Below are 13,979 nucleotides of genomic sequence, written 5' to 3'. Positions count from 1 at the left end.
CATCTATAATACTGCAAATAGTGCATTTTGTATTGTTTCTGCCTAGGGATGCACCGATACCACTTTTTCCCTTCCAATACCGATACAGATTTTCACGTATCTATCGATACAGAGTACCGATACCGATATCAATTCTGACTTAAATACTGGATAGGTAGCTATAAATCCTGATATAGGTTATATTTATATTTATATATATTTTATTTTATTTTATTTTTTTTAAGAAACCACAGTGGCGATTCACAGCGGTGCAGTAAAACACAGCTATATATGAGCTCTGGTACTTAAAGTGATAGCTTGTACTTCACTTGTGTTATATCGTATCCCAAAGGTTCAGAGCTAAGAAAAAAACTGCCACAATGCAGAAACACGTGCAAGTAGGGAAGCATAATCTGGCTAAGCTTCACCAAACAGCTCTTAACTGGTGTAAAATTCACATTTCAGAGCATTTTAGAAACAGTCTCTATGTATAAACGTCTCTATGTATAAAGGTACTGAACTTCAGTGTGTTTCCTTTAAACAAGCTGCTGAAACTTAACTTCAACACTACACGGAAAGAAAAACTGCTGTAAATGTAAAAGTTTCATTAAATGTCTGTTTAATAATAAGTACTATTTATGACTGGCTTTTACTGGTAGTTTAAACGTTCATGAAGTATGTAGGAAAAAATGTAGGGCGTCAGTAAACTTTATGGTATATGTGCTCTCTATTGCCGACATTAATACACCCGGTATCGGTGCAACACTGTTTCTGCCTATAAACCACCGGAATCACAGATCAAAAATAGACCCAAGGCATATTTTTGAGCAACCTGCATTAAACACTCTGTAAATGTAATTTGTACAGCAGTACTGCTGGCCAGACAGCACAGAGCTGCATTTACTCTGGTCTGGTGGAAATGGGATTTCTTCTAATTTTGCCGGACGCTGTAAGATTGAACAATTTCTTGTTCAATCTTACAGCCAAAGTTCTGCATACTGCAGTGATTCTGCTGCCTATTATTACATATACATAACAGGAAGCAGAGATACATGATGACGCCCAATTCAGTCGTCCTATCGCTGCACACCTGACAAGAGGAAAGGAGAAATAAAGCACAGAGAGAGGAGGGAAGAGAGGGAGGTCGATTAAACTAGCTAACGTTCAGTTAGAGAGGTCTCACAGTTTCAAAAAAGAGCCCGTCAGAGCGGACCTAAAAATACGATACCATCGTACCAAGCACAAACTCGGCCGCTGGCATTCTTCAGTACGCCACAAAACGCACCCCCAGAATGTCAACGGTCCTGCACTGAATTAAAGCCATATCAAGACCATGTAAACTTTTGGTATATAAACAAATGCGAAGGCCAGGTTATCTCGCCTAACATTACTGTCCTGGCCCTGTCCAGCTCACGGTGGGTGGCAGATGCCATATTGATAAATGGATCAAAATAAATAGTTGAATAGTGAATCTTGTTTTGCAGTCTAGTTTCTGTGCTAGTTATTGTGCTTCATCTCATGTCATATTTCTAAATTACTACCTTTTCATGTTGCTGAAAAAAAATCCTAGAGGAAACAGTGTACTGCCCCCTGCTTTCCTGGAGGGGATTTCGTGAATAAATAACAGCATTAGCAATGTATTTTAAAAAAGAGATTAAAAACATCTAAGATTTCTGGAAAATAAATGTTCGTGGGAGGACAGCGGGAGAAAAGGGAGAAAAATCCAGGAGAAACGCAGAAAGGAAAAACAGGAAGGTTTATAGGTAAGGTAAGTGATTTGATACAGAACAACTCATGCTTGAACGGTTCTTTGCATGGTTTAACTCATTCACTCACTCAAAATTCCTGATAAAAAAATAGATTCATATTTGACAATATTTTACCATTATCATCATTATCATCATCATCCCCATTACATATGAAACTTAGAAGACTTACTGATGCTTTTGGACAATTAATAAAATGGCTCTATGGTTTTGGAATCAGGCATCACACTAATGGACAGCTATTTCCTATCACCACAACTGTAAAGTCTGTGTGTTTCTTCACGATGAACCATTGCACCCCAAACTCACTGTAAATGACTTTGTTCAGATTCACTGCATTATGCAAAAATGTAGAAAAATGGATAAAATTCCCCTTTAAATTCTGATTACGACTGACTAAAGTCTCTAGAAGCAGCATTTGGGCTGATGTGCAGCTGCACTATTGATGACTTGCTACAGGCCATAACGTCAAAGTCTGAACTTTGACAGAGGAAGAAAGACATACATCTGATGCCCACCCACCCAACCACACACACACACACACACACACACACTCAATCTGTTCCTCCAGATGGGTAATGCGGAGTCTTGTAAGTACATCTGCAGAACAGAGGCCATTTTGTCTTCATTTTTTTTTAGAACCAGCACAGAAGGCACAGATACAAAGGCCCTTCCACACACATACACGCACACACACACACACACACACACACACACACACTTCAATGGCTCACTTGAGGTCACACCTGCTGTTCATGTCTGAACTCCTACACTGTGTGTTTGTTAAAATATGTATGCATGTGTGTGTGTGGTCATGTGTTGTCCCTCTCCCCACTTTGTACTGCCTTTATCAGCACATCTGTCTGCATGTGTGTGGAGGCAAGGAGCCTCCTCCACACTGTGGCCATTATAGCGCCTGTCCGGCCACTTGATTGGCACACATGATTACTAGAAAGACAAAACAAGGTGCAGTGACCAATTTTAAAACGATATTCCCAAATGTAGCCAATCAACCAGGACCTCATAACCTGTCTATAAACATGAACTCAATTACAGACAAGCTTTAAACTGTAAAACTCTCCCATTGGTCAGGGCTTCAATAGTAGAACTGAAGGCATACCACTTCAAAACACAGTAAGGAACAATTAACCAATTGTGTTGCGATTTCCAGAGGGTGAGAGCAGGTTTGTCCGAAACAACGTCACTCTAGGCCTTCTGGAGATGAGCTTAATGCTAACACACCACTAGAATTACATAGGTGGGCTAACATAAATTGGTTTCTTCTTCTTCTTGTTTTAATAGACTTTTGACAGTGGGCCCTAGTCTGAGTGTCAAATCCTGTCCCTTTAGTTATTCGTTGCAGTTCTTTCTGCAATTTCCCTTCTGGGATTAATAAAGCATTTCAGATTCTGATTCTGATTATGGCAGTTCCCTCTGTTGTCTATTAGAGGACCAGAGGAATTTGTCAAAAAACGTGTGTGTGTGTGATTTCTACATGGTGTACAGAAAGTAGTTTTGTTATAATAGTGCTCCCTGTGCTCAGCTAGATAAACAACGATGATCTACCTTATATGGGACATGTCTTGATTCGTTTAACATAGAGGCCTATGTAGCGCCACAGAGGCCTATAGTTCACTACCCCACCTCCCACAAAAAAAAAATTCTAAAAGCCATAATGCAGATAATGTTCTATTAAAATGGTAATGTTGAAAAATGTTGGGATGCACTAGGTTGCCTGTTTCAGCTGCATATCTGCTCAATGAAAATGAATGCATTTAGTAATATTAAATATATTAAAGGAGCATCTATATGTATTACTGAGCATTAACATGTGTTTCATGGAAGGAAAATATGATGAGAAGTTGCCTATAGTATTGTCATGGTGCAAAAAGTCAAACTTCAGAGGCATGTTATCAATAAGCTTTATTTTAATGTAATTGTGAGGCTTAGTTGGGACATTTTTAGTTGGGACATTAGTTCTCTTGAGTCTCTGCCACGGACATCTTCATACTAGGCTACATACGTCTGCTATGTCATACTTTCCGGATGGCGAGATTTACCTGGAAAGGTTTCTTTTTTTTATTATTATTATTATTTTGGGGTGGGGGGGGGGTGGGTGGTTGAACGATGACAAGCTGGAATGAAAACAAACTAAAATGAAATAGGAATAACTAGGCTATTTGTAAAATGTAAGGAGCTACTACTTAAGTAAGGTAACAAATAATTTGTACTTTGTTACTTGACACCTCTGAACATCGCTAAACGACGCTGTAATCTTGCACATCTAGAGCGGAAGAGGCCGATATTGGGGTCAGCCACGTTGTTAGAGGACCAACTGCCAAATGGCTCATTTTGGAGCTTTAACAGTTCTCACACCAAACTCCTTTTAAAGCAAAAAAAAAATCTGTTTGTTTGAGATAAACTGAATTAGATGCCTTAAAGAACTGTAACTAGACCTTGTGATATTTTGCTTCAGATAAAGATGTAATGGCTAAATGCTGAGCAGGACGTCTCATATCATTTGAGAAACACACACATACAGTCTGTCTGATAGCAGAACACTGGCTTACTCAGATCTAATCTAATCACACACATTTTCTGCAGCCAGTTTAACTAAGACAGCCTCAAACCGGCTTCAGATGCAGACAGGAGACAACTGGGCGACTCATCCCTAAACAAAGCGACACACACACACACTTAGACACACATACAAGGATCAGCAAAATGTCTCCACACTGCACCTACACGTTTTCCTCTCATCCTGGTCCAGTTCTATCAGCACTACATTGGCTCCCAGTTCAATTCAGTATTGAATACAAAATTCTTCGATTAACATGCAAATCCCTACATGGCCTCGCTCCTGAGTACCTGCAAGATCTTATTACATATTATGAACCATCATGAACACTTAGATCTCAGGGTGCTGGCTTCTTAGTAGTTCCCAAAATTCAGAAAACCTCAGCAGAGGGGAAGAGCCTTTTATATAGTCTGACTTGCCGGAGTCGTCAGACACACTCTGATACTGCTCAACATTCTCTGCTCTCTATAAATCCATTCAGAACTAACTCTTTACCTTCTCAGAGTAAATGGTCACCCACTCATCCAGCCCGACCTGCTGGAAGACTGCCCGCTGGGGGACCCCTCTACCAGCGTCAGACCAGCTGCCACCTACCAGTCCAACCACGTGTCAATAATTTATAAACAGTTCTGACCAGAGGAGGATGGGTCCCCCTTGTGAGTCTTGGTTCCTCCCAAGGTTTCTTCCTCCAGCTCTGAGGGAGTTTTTCCTTGCCACTGTCGCCACTGGCTTGCTCACTGAGGGCCTTCGATTTTTATGACTTTTTTATGTTGTTGATTTCTTGTCTTTTACTAATTACTGATTGTGTAAAGCTGCTTTGTGACAACAACAGTGTCTAAGCCTTTGCTTAACTAGCTCAGCTAGTGCTACAGATAGCCCAGTGCAGCTGCTGCTGACTAACTGCTGAGCTACCAAGAGTTAGCCGGGTGCCTGGGTTTACAGAAGTTAGCTAGCAAGCTAAGCACCACAGCACAGTCTGTGTTTTGGACTGATTTCAGGCACATTAAGTAGACTGGTTCATCCAGGTTTCCTCGCTCGGCGTTTCATCACCTATCAGTGAGCACTCACAGCGCACTCTTAAATGCACGTGGGGGAAAGAGCTTATTTGGCTGTGAACTAGATCAAAAAGAGCAAACAATTCCGCCACTTCAGCCTGGCAATTCGAACGCAGCCACACACACAGTTGTCTGAGGCCCATGGAGATTCTATACTGGAGTAAGACCCTGCTAGAGCATTAGTGCGTCTACTATGAGCTCAGACCAAATCAGAGCCAAACATTTTACGCAGTTTGAGAGCATCCACCTACACCTGATAATCTGTCTGGAATTGTGTGTGAATGTGAATATTTCATTATTAAAATGCCTCCATGGTTTTGGAGTGTGCGTTTCACTTTGCTGATAATATGCCACGTTTTTTGAAAACCTGTGCATCATTTTGGGAATGTGCTGAACATCCTGAAATGGGTGAGAGCAACGGAGAAAAACGGAGAAAGTCCTAAAGAATCAGAAAAACAAAAGAAGCTCTTCAGATTCAGATGATACATAGCTGGGTGTGTGCATGTTGTGGGTTTAAAACCTTGCCTGACCAACGGCACAGTCAAGAAGACCCAGTCCTGAGATTTCCACCTCTCCTACCACTTTACCACTAAGGTGACCAGTCACTCCAATGAAAATATATAGAAGTCAAATATGTGAAACTGTTGCATATGAAGAAAATGTCACTGTGTTAATGATCTTGGTTTCAGTGTGTTAAGCAAGAACATGTAAGGGTGGTTCTCCTTTATGGTCAGATCACCCCTGTTCCATGATGTAGAACTTCTGGAATGACCTGAACTCCTAGAATGCTTGGCACTGGATAACCTGACCGAGCTGCAGAAAGGGAGAGCGAGATCAAAGCACACTGACAGTGAACAGAACTCATTCTAGTGAAATGTTCTTCCGGACTTTTCCACAGACGATGGAAAAACATACCACATAGAACCTCTTTGTCACAGTGTTCATTGTCATCAACCAACTTTCCATTTATAGTCCTCTCGACTCCTGTTTTCTTTCAGGGATGCACCTCTGTCCCTCTTCTTTATGTCCTGATTCATCATTTCCTTCGTAAATATCCAAACAAATTCATTTGTAACTCTGCCTCTCAAAGACCAACAGAACCAAACCCATTTACTTTAAATAAGGTAGAAAATATCCAGTGCTAAACCACTGTTGTTTTGTGGAAATGTGCTTCACTGCTCCAGACTGTGAATAATGTCATTTAATGAAGTCCAGCGGCAAAGACAAAAGAATTATTTTGTCTTTGTAAAAATTATTTATTTATCTGGGCATTTAGCAGTAAAGTCAGTTTATGCAGCCTCTAACGCAGCAGCGTAGCGGCAAAACCAGAATAGACACAGATCAGGCTTCAAATCTATTCATATATATTTTTTATATTGTCTGAATCTGTCCTGATCCCAATCTACTGGACATTCATAATTACAAATGATCTTCCTTCTGGGTTCAGGATAACGCTCAAATGAATAGATTTTAAATTTTGTCTCTTGTTGGTCTTGTCCTCACTTCTCCCTCGGAAAAAATGTGACCACCTGATTAAATAAAGGAAACAAATCTCTTGTGAAACTCTCTCTCTCTCTCACTCTGTCTGTGTTATCAGTCCATTCCAGATGGAAAGGTAGAGGAGTGTGTGGGAGAACACAAACACAGAAGCATGTGATGATCCCATGTCTCTTTTTTCCCCCCTTAATCCTACTCCCCAGTGCGCTCACACACACACTTTCCATTCCAGATCACTCTTTACACTCACAGAAATACCTTCAGACATATATATATATATATATATACATATATATGTTCTGCTACCATATATATATATATATATATATATATATATATATGGTAGTAGAATATATAGTCAGCAAAACTATATTGACAATATTTTCTTTCAGCATTATCATCACAAAGTGGGCATGCTCAATAGTCACATGGCAGGACATGCAATGTAAAGACTTCCTCTGTTGATTAATAAGAACTGTCCCTCAAATAAACTAAAAAATTAAATTACATGAAACAGTGGTGCCAAACAGGCCACTAATGACAGAGTGGAACAACGACTCTAGCGCTGTGGACCAGCTAACCTCTATAAACAACTCCTGACACCTATTACAGTCTATGCCACAATGTCTGGCTAGTGTCATCCGAGCATGGGTGGTTATTCCCACTATTAGGCAGATGCTCTTAAAACTCTTATAGGACTGAGTATATTCTGATATTTCTATGTGTGTCTGTGTGTGTATATATATATATCTTGAACTGAGGTGTGTTCAGGTAAATTTCTGCCGTACTGCTGTCTGGGAACGGAAAACACAGGTGCATGCCCAACGCACATACACCCTGCGATGCGCCACTGAACATCACAATCCACCAAAGTCAGGCCGCCCTTGGCTTTTAAAGAGAATGGCGAGTGATGCTGATTGGTTTATTGTACGTCACGCCCAAAACACAACCATGAATAATGAAGAGACTTAGTACCTTTTGCGTGTTTCGATCCGCTGCTTTCGCCGCTGTTTTATGCTTTTCACTGCATTTATGTTTATTTACATCTGTTCTAATGGGATTTAAGCAGAATAGTCACTTATTGCTCAGATAAACACATTTAAACTTATGCTCAGGTGCCTAAAATGTCTGCACAGCACTGTAATTACTGTCTCCATTTTTTTAATTTACAATAGTCTGGACTTAATCCTAGACATAACCACGGAATCTCCACCCCAGTAACAAAAAAATTAATTTGCTCTTTCAATTAAAAAAAAAAATAATAAAATAAAATAAAATACTCTGTCTGGTCCACTGTATAAAGAATCTATAAAAGCAAACAGGCACACACACGCACACACTCTTATTTACACTATCTCTATTATCTCTAACCCCCCAAAGTCCACATACTGTGCATATGCATGTCACAAACAAAAGGAGGATCATTATTAGGTGGATCTTGTCAGCACTTCACTCCTGCGCTCGGAGACTTCTCTACAGGCTGAATTCCAGTGTGCTGTAAACAGCGTGCCCCGGGTCACTGCAGGGGCAGCACTGCGGATGGGCTGAGGAATAACTGAAAGGTGAATCAGCCACATGCACTTGGAGTTTAGCAGTGACTGACAGGTGGAAAGCCTGTTTTTAGCTTTGCCCTTAGCTTCAGAAGGGAAAACACAAGTTAGAACATGCTAATAAAGATGTGTGGCGTCACACAGTAAAGAGGGGGGGTCTGGCTTCGGGTCCCAACAGCTTGAAGCCCCCCAGAACTCCAGTCCAAATTTCTTGAGTACTCCTCCTTGCATTAGTCAAGCGTGGTCCACACTCTGTAAACATATTATTCCACTGACTTCCATTGACAGTTATGGGTTAAGAGTTTTACCCTTCTCCTGTTATTTTAGAGGTCTAAGGCTTTTGCATGATAGCAACCATATGCATTGTGACGCAGACAAGGTGTTCATAGGTAAGCATAGCTCTCCGAGGCTCATCAGTGACTGCCTCCAGCAAATTGAGCTTTGTGTCAATGGGAACTGGGGGTGGGGCAAGAACCTTAACAACATTCAACCTGAACCAGAACTGCCACAAAATCCAACGGACCAGGTCGAGGACCATTTGGCAACAGGAATGTGTATGGGTGTATGGGTACTGAAATACTGGATGACCGTTTGAGGTGACAGTATCTGAACTCTGAAATCTAGGGGTGTCCTAGTTGTTTTGGTACAGTACAGTGTGCAGGTTTTCACTTTGCACAATGCTAATTGGTGTACCTAAGCTTTGATTACTAGTTACCTACATTAGCCTCATAGCCCCAGTTTAAAACTAGTGAAGCACACTTCAATCACCAAACACGTCCTGATTGGCTGACCATATTTGATTACATTCTCCTCAAATGTAATCAGTCACTTAAGACATGTTTGTTTGGTGTCTGACGTTTTCTGCCCTTTCACATTTCCCAGTTTTGTAGTTTTGCTCCTTTTCAGCACCTACTGCCCCGTTTCCCGCTTGGGCCGCTATTTCTACTTTCTCATTTGATATTTTCCTGTGCTGCACTCCCGTTGTGTTCTTCCCACTTGTGTTAAGTTGTTTTCTCCAACAGACATTTGCCTCTGTGTGAATATGGGTGTTTTACAGGGTCCTCTACACTGCATGTGTGTTTGTGTATCTATACTGTGTGTGTATTTCTGTCATATGGTCTGTGGTGTATAATTTTGAGTGGTGTGCCGCGGAGTTCATAGCTCCATCCAGATGTGTGTGTGTGTGTGTATGTATGTGTGTTTGTGTCCACAACCTCATAACTATGCTCTATTTGCCTTTGCTATGTTTTCCAGCTCTGCTGTGGCGGTGATGCAAGATGCAAGTCGTAGCATGTAGTATTCACACGAGAGAGAGAGAGAGAGAGAGAGAGAGAGAGAGAGAGAGAGATAATGCTAACATTTAGAAATGCCACAAATCTTCACAGTCACATTAAAACAAACACACACACACACACACACACACACACACACAGAAATGCTCAATGCCCTCATCTCACCAGAAAGAAAGAAAGCAGGTGAAACAGAAAGACAAAAGATTTTCAGGTTTCATAAAGCATTGTGTGTCTGTGTGAGTGTGTTTGTGTTTGTGTGTGTGTGTGTGTAGGTGTGAGTGTATGTGAGTGTTTGTGCACGCACAGGCGACAGGGTTGTAACAGTGTCCTATCACAAGTCATTCAGGACATCCTTTCATTGTGGAGCTTATCTTTAACACACAAGCAGACAGCCTTTCTCCCTGGAAAGTATGAGCCCATGCCAGTGTGTGTGTGTGTGTGTACGTGTGTGTGTTCATAATATATGTTAGTACCTATTTGTATAATATTATATATGTATTATACTGTATATGTTATATGTAATATAATATATATATGTAAATTTATGTATGCATGTATATATATATATATATATATATATATATATATATATATATATATATATATATATATATATATATATACACATAGACGCACACACTGTATGGACAAAATTATAGGGATACCTGCTCATTCCTTATCTGCTCCAGAGAGTCTTATTTTATTTGCAATAATTCTCCACGTTGACTAAAACAGGTGGAGTGTATCTTTGGGAATAGATTTATTTGTGCAGTCATTTCAATAGACATAAGAGCCTTTACCTATGTCACACCACTGATTCACAGATGCATTTGCAATAGCATACAGGACATTTTGCAATTGCAATATGTAGCACTATAATACCAACACTAATTATTCAACTGCAAATGGCATGAACAAACGTACACACAAGCACAACATTTGACCCGGAATGCCACACAAAGCCCTACTAGTGCAACTCTGTCACAAAACCTTTCAATCCCAGGTGGAACGCCTTGCAGGCCTAAGCTTGGAAACACCATGTGATATCCTTCCCTTGTCTTTCTTAGTGTTTTGGCACGGAGCAAAGTTATGAGCGCACCCTATTAGGGAGGTAAAACACGTTCACTCCTGTACTAACAACCGCATGTGCCAAAATAGTTCTTTGCTGCTACAAAAAAAAACAATGCATTTAGCACAATACTTCTAAGCCACATTAAAAGAATGGTTTGCTGCTAAACTGAAAAGTACCTAAAAGGTCCCACCTTAACCCTAAAGCTGTTGATCGGCTAAGACATGTTTGAAAATGTAATGGATGTCTGTCACCCAATGTCTTGCTACTGAGCTAAACTAAAAAAAATTTAGCCACTGAGGTTAAGGGTTAATTGTGCCAAATGTACATGTGATTTTTCAGCAAACCATTCTTTTAACCCTTTCCATGGCCAGAAGCTGCCAGAAGGTCCAGGCCTCCTCACTTATATCAGTGAAGGGTCTTACAGATATCATGGAAAAGTGTGATGTGGTATGTTTACACTGTAAAATGTTCAAAATGTGGTCCATTCCTCAAGCCCATAGAGTCCATATATGGAAACTGAATCATAAAAAAAGAAACATCCTGTTTTCAAATTCGTAGTTTTAGCAATGTCATGAAAACCAATGCATTTTCCAGCAGTTAGCTCCACCCATCCACACTGAGGGAGTAATAATAGTAAGGTGTGTTTCATTCCAGGCTGGTTTGCACTGTAGCCCATGTAATTACTGAATAGCAAGGCCGAGTCAAATTTAATGGGTTACCTCTAAACTTCAATGCATCTAGCGCAATGATTCTAAGCTGTTGCATTAACTCATACCAACAACGCACTACATTTCACAGCATGGCTGCAAGCTGCTGGATCTGCAACAACAGGATCCTGAAAATCTAAAAAATATACACTAAGCTGACCCCAATCAAAAGCGAGCAGCATCAGCCCTTGATTAAGACACATGTCATGCACACGAAAGTCCATAAACTTGAGCTGTAAATGTGGTGCACACATTTCAATAATGTCCATTCAGCGGACTGGCGTAGTGAACTGATGCACTCATGCACTGTATTTGTCAGAGTAGCTGGGAGCCCTTGCTGTAACATACACAAGCCCAAATGCATTTGGCAGAACATGCAGGAACTTACCAACTGCATCTGCCAGCACAGTGCTGTGGGAATGCGTCAATGTAGTGCGGTGACTCAGAAAACCTGAACATCCATGCCAGAATAAGTGTGAGCATAACTATTGGGTCATCCCACGGCAGCTCACTCAGGCCCTGTCCGGTCGTGTCATGAGTTTTTTATGGAACCCATTCTGATGCAGGGCAATATAGGAATGTAGGAGCCGTGCAGATGAGTCTGACTTTTGTAAAATACTGGTTTGTTTATCTAGAAAAAACTTTCACTTGCCATATTCAAAGTACTTGCTGGAGTTTGTATTTCTTTATTGTCTGTCTTGTGCACTTTTTCAATTTGTTGGAAATTTCATGGAAATTTGAGTTGAGATTTCATAGCTACTTGAATAAAACATAAAATTAACTTTGAATTTTGAACTGGTTTGAATAGATTTGAATGTTTTGTTAGAATTGTGTTCATGGAAATCTGGCTTGGGAATTCAATATATGTATAAATCCAGTGAACTGTGTTCATGGAAATCCAGCCTGGAAATGTAATATATAAATAAATGTGGATGTTTTCTTCCACTGTCTTCATGGAGATCCTGCTTGGGAATTCAGCAGTTGAATAAATTCTGAGGTTTTGCTTGAACTGTTTTTATGGAAATATAGCTTGGAAATTTTGAAGTTGTTTGAATAGTTTTGAAAGATTTGTTAGAATTGTGTTCATGGAAATCAGGCTTGGGAATTTAATATATGTATAAATCCAGTGAATTGTGTTTTTACAAATCTAACTTGGACATATATGAATAAATTCTCATTTTTTCTTGAACTGTGTTCATGGAAATCCAGCTTGGGAATGTAACATATGATTAAATCCAGCAACTTGTGTTTATTAAAGTCTATCTTGGAAATTTAATATATGAATGAATATGGAATACATTTTCTTCAACTGTTTCATAAAAATCCTGCTTGGAAATTGAGTTACTGTGGACGTTTTGCTTCATGGAAATTTTGCATGGTTTCTTGAGTGAATCCATGGTGGGATCTGACAGTGTCTAGGTGAGCTGGGGTGGAATAACCCTACTGCAATTGCCACCCTACCCAGTTTAGGGATGATGCCTCAGTTCAGTGCAATGGCCACTGTGTCCAGTTAAGGGACACACTTGTAATACACTGAACGGTGTCCAGAGGTTGTCATGTGTTTTGCTATACATCTAGCATCTCACTGAAATGTAAACCAGCCCGCGGGTGCAGGTCACAACTTGCCCCAGACCCTGTTGTGTTACCCCTCCAACCCCCTAAGCAGGAATGTCCTCGTGAAGGTGAAAGAACAGAGAGAAAGAAATGAAACCAAGCAGAGAGAGACTAACTCTCGCCTTCCCCGCAGCGGCTGTTTGTCCTCCTCTCTGGCCGAACGCAGCGGGCCGCTTCGGAGAGACTTACCGGGTTTTCTTCGCTAACTCACAAGCCCATTTTAGTTAGCGCTCTGCTTTTGTGCGACTGGGGGGCGATGCGAGTCCAACAAAGCGGGTCCTTATAACGGAACACACTCTCACAACAGCCCGATAATCCTCAAAAACAGCTCGGTCGTCGTGGCCATGAGGAGGAGTGGGGGAAAGTCTCCAAAACCTCCCCCTTTTTGTGAAAACACCTCAGGACGCGATTTGTCTCCGTTAGCTCCCAAAGTCAAAAGAACTGCAAAAGCACCCCAACGGATCCTCCTCCTCCTCCTCGGGTAGATTCAGGGTTTGTCCACGAACGAGGCAAAGAAGAAAGACTGGGGTTCTACTCTCCAAACTTAGGAAGCACACACACACACACACACACACACACACTAGTACTGGTCAGTCTGTCTGAGTTTCTACGAGGTTTTCCCTCCCCGACCTGGGCTGAATGAGGATAGTCCCACTTCTCGTAGACATAGAGGAGCTGAGGATCAGCTCTAATGGCCCTGCCCTCCTGACATAAGGAACGAGGAATTCCAGGAATGCGAGGCTAAACGGAGGAGAGAGAGACAGAGAGAGAGAGAGAGAGAGAGGGGGGGGGGGGGCAGAGAGAGAGAGACAGAGAGAGAGAGAGAGAAAGAGCGAGAGAGAGAGACAGAGAAAGAGAGAGAGAGAGAG

General features: G+C 41.1%; 1 protein-coding gene across 1 annotated transcript in view; it reads right to left on the bottom strand.

Moving 5' to 3' along the window:
• The window catches only part of LOC140554718 (tyrosine-protein phosphatase non-receptor type 14-like), a 65,883-nt gene extending 52,525 nt beyond the window's left edge, over positions 1–13,358 (bottom strand). Inside the window, exon 1 of the mRNA XM_072678015.1 lies at positions 13,300–13,358. The gene's annotated coding sequence lies outside the window, so the exon portion shown is untranslated. The remainder of the gene's footprint in view (positions 1–13,299) is intronic.
• Positions 13,359–13,979: the final 621 nt, after the last annotated feature.

The sequence above is a fragment of the Salminus brasiliensis genome, chromosome 1, assembly GCF_030463535.1.
Source record: "Salminus brasiliensis chromosome 1, fSalBra1.hap2, whole genome shotgun sequence".
Taxonomy (NCBI): Eukaryota; Metazoa; Chordata; class Actinopteri; order Characiformes; family Bryconidae; genus Salminus; species Salminus brasiliensis.
Note: the sequence above shows the minus strand (reverse complement) of the source record. Positions and strands in the feature narration are given on the sequence as shown.